This window comes from Nomia melanderi, unplaced genomic scaffold (assembly GCF_051020985.1).
Source record: "Nomia melanderi isolate GNS246 unplaced genomic scaffold, iyNomMela1 scaffold0174, whole genome shotgun sequence".
Taxonomy (NCBI): domain Eukaryota; kingdom Metazoa; phylum Arthropoda; class Insecta; order Hymenoptera; family Halictidae; genus Nomia; species Nomia melanderi.
This window is the reverse complement of record NW_027475289.1, coordinates 39,593-45,053: the sequence shown is the minus strand read 5'-3', so window position 1 is coordinate 45,053 and position 5,461 is coordinate 39,593.

Here is a 5,461-nt window from a genome sequence, read left to right as displayed (position 1 = left end):
TAAAACTATGTTAAACTATATAAAATTATATAAAACTATATACAACTATATGAAACTACATAAAAATATAAAAAACTAACAAAACTATATAAAACAATATAACGCTATATAGAACTATATAAAACTATATAAAACTATGGAAAACTATATAAAATTAATAAAACTATATAAAACTATATAAAACTAAGCAAAACTATACAAAACTATATAAATATACATAAAACTATGTAAAAATATATAAAACTATATAAAACTAAATAAAACTATATAAAACTATATAAAACTATACAAATCTATATAAAACTATGTAAAACTATATAAAACTATATAAATCTATTAAAACTACATAAAACTACATAAAACAATATCAATCTATATAAAACTATATAAAACTATGTAAAACTATATAAAAGTGTATGAAACTATATAAAACTACATAAAACACTATTAATTTATATAAAAATATATAAAACCATATAATACTAAATGAAACTATATAAAACTGTATAGAACTATATGAAACTATATAAAACTAACAAAACTATACAGAACCTTATGAAACTATATAAAACTATATAAAACTATATAAAACTATGTGAAACTATATAAAAATGTAAAACACTAACAAAACTATATAGAACTATATAAATCTATATATAACTATGAAAAACTATATAAAACTTTATAAATCTATATAAAACTATGTAAAACTAATAACACTATATGAAACTATACAAAACTATATAAAACTATATAAAACTATATAAAACTATATAAACTTTGTAAAACTAATAAAACTATATGGAACTACACAAAACTATATAAAACTATATATACCTATATACAATTATATAAAACTATGTAAAACTACATAAAACAATATCAATATATATGAAACTATATAAAACTAAATAAAACAATATCGATATATATAAACCTATATAAAACTGCATAAAATATTATCTATCTACATAAAAGTAAAGAAAACTATATAAAGCTATATAAACCTATATAAAACTATATAAAACTATGTTATGCTGTATAAAACTATATACAAATAATAAAACTATATGAAACTACATAAAACTATATATAACTATATAAATCTATATAAAACTGTATAAAACGATATAAAACTATATAAAAGTATATAAAACTATATAAAACTATATAAAAGTATATGAAACTATATAAAACTATATAAAACTAAGTAAAACTATATAGAACTATATAAAACTATATAAAACTATGTAAAACCAAGAAAAACTACATAAAACAATAACACTGTATATGAAACAATATAAAACTGCATAAAACAATATCAATTTATATAAAATTATAGGAAACTATGTAAAACCATAAAAAACTAATAATACTATATAAACCTACATAAAACAATATAAAACTATATAAAACTATATAAAACTATATAAAACTATATAAAACTATATAAAACTATATAAAACTATATAAAACTATATAAAACTATATAAAACTATCTAAAACTATATAAACCTATATAAAACTATAAAACTATATAAAACTATATAAAACTATATAAAACTATATAAAACTATATAAATCTATGTAAAACTATGTAAAACTATATAAAACTATATAAAACTATATAAAACTATATAAAACTATATAAAAGTATATTAAACTATATAAAACTATATAAAACTATATAAAACTATATTAAACTATATAAATCTATATAAAACTATATGAAACTATGTAAAACTATATAACACTAATGAAACTATATAAAACTATATAAAACTATATGAAACTAAGAAAACTATATAAATCTATATAAAACTATATAAAACTATATAAAACTATATAAAACTATATAAATCTATGTAAAACTATGTAAAACTATATAAAACTATATAAAACTATATAAAACTATATAAAACTATATAAAACTATTTAAAACTACATAACACTATATAAAACTATATAAATCTATTAAAACTATATTAAAGCATATAAAACTATATAAAACTATATAAACCTATATAAAACTATGTAGAACTGATAAAACTATATAAATCAATATAACACTATGTAAAACTATATAAAACTATGTAAAACCATATTCAATTAATATAAACTATATACAACTATACATAACTATATAAAAGTGTATGAAATTATATAAAACTACATAAAACGCTATTAATCTATATAAAAATATATAAAACCATATAATACTAAATAAAACTATATAAAACTGTATGGAACTATATAAAACTATATAAAACTAACAAAACTATATAGAACCTTATAAAACTATATAAAACTACAGTAAAGTATATAAAACTATATAATACTATATAAAACTATATAAAACCATATAAAACTGTATAAATCTATTAAAACTACATGAATCTACATGAAACAATATCATTCTATATAAAACTATATAAAACTATATAAAAGTATATAGAACCATATAAAACTATATCGCACTATATAAAACTATGTAAAACTATGTAAAACTAATAAAACTATATGAAACTAAACAAAACTATATTAAACTGCATAAAACAATATCAATCTATGTAAAACTATATAAAAATATATAAAACTGCATAAAATAATATCAGTCTATGTAAAACAACATAAAACTACGAAAACAATATCAACCCATATAAAACTATATAAAACTACGTAAAACCATATCAGTCTATATAAAACTATACAAAACTATATAAAACTAAATAAAACGAAATAAAATGTATGAAACTATATAAAACTATATAAAAGTACATAAAACTATACAAAACTATATCACTATATAAAACTATATAAAACTATATAAAGCTATATAAAACTACAGAAAACTATGTGAATTTGTATAAAGCTATATAAAAGTACATAAAACAATATCAATATTTATCAAACTATATAAACCTACACAAAACAATAACAGTCTACATAAAACAATATAAAACTACATAAAACAATATCAATCTATATAAAATTATATAAAACTGTATAAAACTATATAGAACTATATAAATCTATTAAAACCTTATAAAACCTTATAGAACTATATATAACTATATAAAACAATATAGAGCTATATAAAATTATATAGAACCATGTAATACTATGTAAAACTATATAAAACTATACACATCTATATAAAACTATGTAAAACTATATAAAACTATATGAAACTACATAATACACTTTAAAACAAGTAATACTATATAAAAGTATATAATACATTATCAATCTATATAAAACTATATAAAAACTTATAAGACTATTTAAAATTATGTAAAACTATGTAAAACTATACAAAACTATATAAGACGATATAAAACTATATAAAAATAATAAAACTATCTAAAACTATATAAAACTGTATAAAACTATATAAAACTATATAAAACTATATAAAATCATATAAAACTATATAAAACTATACAAAACTATATAAAACTATGTAAACCTATTAAAACTATGTAAACCTAATAAAACAATATAAAACTATACAAAACTATATAAAAGTATAAAAAACTATATAAAACTATAAAAAACGATTTAAAACTATGTAAAACTATATGAAACTATATGAAACTATTTAAAACTAATAGAAATATATAAAACTAATTAAAACTGTATAAAATAATACAAGACTGTATAAAATTATATAAAATTAACAGATCTATATAAAACTATATAAAACTAATAGAACCATATAAACTTGTATGAAACTGTATAAAACTATAAAAATCCATATAAAACTACACAAAACTTCATAATAATATTGTTGCGATACATCGAGTTAACGAGGTTGCGATGTATCGAACTCATCTGTCTAGCACGCACGGCTGAACCAACCCTTAGGATCTGAAGGGGGTTGAAATAAACTGGTCGCTAAGGAGTTGGTCAGAGTAAACGAAGGCAAACGAGTAGTCTTTGACGAGAATAGACGTGTTGAGCTATAGACTACATACTCTAATATTTGTATGAAATTGTAAATATTAGTGTAAATAAGAACATTGTAAATAAACATGTCGCGGGCGAGCTCTCCAGGACCCGCCCAGCGCAACAATATGTATAACTGCATAACACAATGTAAAAGGTGAAATACAATAAAAAAGAATACAAAACAATGTATAACCGCTTAAAACTACATAATGCTATAGAATCGTGTTTAACACTACAGAAAACTGTATAAAATTATATAGAACTATAATATACTTTACAAAAGTGTATAAAACTGTATAAAATTACATAAAACTCGCATAACACAGTTCCAGATCGCTTCTCGGCATTATGGTTAATATCAACGTGTGCTTGCATAACACAGATCCAGATCGCCTCCCGGGCCTTACGGCTAATGTGAACGCGTACTAGCATAAGCGAAATCCAGCTCGCTTCTCGGCCTTATGGTTATGCTTTGCCATAAGCCCGAGAGGATATCTGCATTTGTGTTATGCGTGCTCACATTGATCTTTTTAATAAGGACGAGAAGCGTTCTGGATTTGGATTATTCGATTACACTTTGATCTTAGCCATAAGGCCGAGATGCGATCTGGATGTGTGTTATGCGAGAACACTTTGATCTCAGCCGTAAGAACGAGAAGAGATCAGGACTTGTGTTATTCGAGTACACTTTGATCTTCGTCATAAGACGGAGAAGCGATCTGGATTTAGGGATATTTGAGTACACTTTGATCTTAGCCATAAGGCCATGAAGCGATCTGGATGTTTGTTATGCAAGTACCCTTTGATCTTAGCCATAAGGCCGAGAAGATATCGAGATTTGGTTATTCGAGTACACTCTGATCTTAGCCATAAGCCCGAGAATCGATCTCGATATATATTATGCGAGTAAACTTTGATCTTTGCCAGAATGCCGAGAAGCGATCTGGATGTGTGTTATGCGAGTACACTTTGATCTCAACCATAAGGCCGAGAAGCGATCTGGATTTGGGTTATTCGAGAACACTTTGATCTTATCCATTAGGCCGAGAAGCGATCTGGCTGTGTGTTATGAGAGTACACTTTGATCTTAGCCATAAGGCCGAGAGGCGATCTGGATGTGTGTTATGCGAGTACACTTTGACCTCAGCCATAAGGTCGGGAAGCGATCTGGATTTGGGTTATAAGTGTACACTTCCATCGCGGCCATAAGGCCCAGGTGCGATCAGGATTTGCGTTATTCGAGTGCACTTTGATCTTAGCCATAATGCCGAGAAGCGATTTGGATGTGTGATATGAGCGTACACTTTGATCTTTGCCATAAGGCCGAGAAGCGATCTGGATTTGGGTTATTCGAGTATACTTTGATCTTTGCCATAGTGCCGAGGAGCGATCTGGATGTGTGTTATGCGAGTACACTTTGATCTTAGCCATAAGGCCGACATGCTATCTGGATGTGTGTTATTCGAGTACACTTTGATTTTAGCCGTAAGGCCGACAAGCGATCTGGATT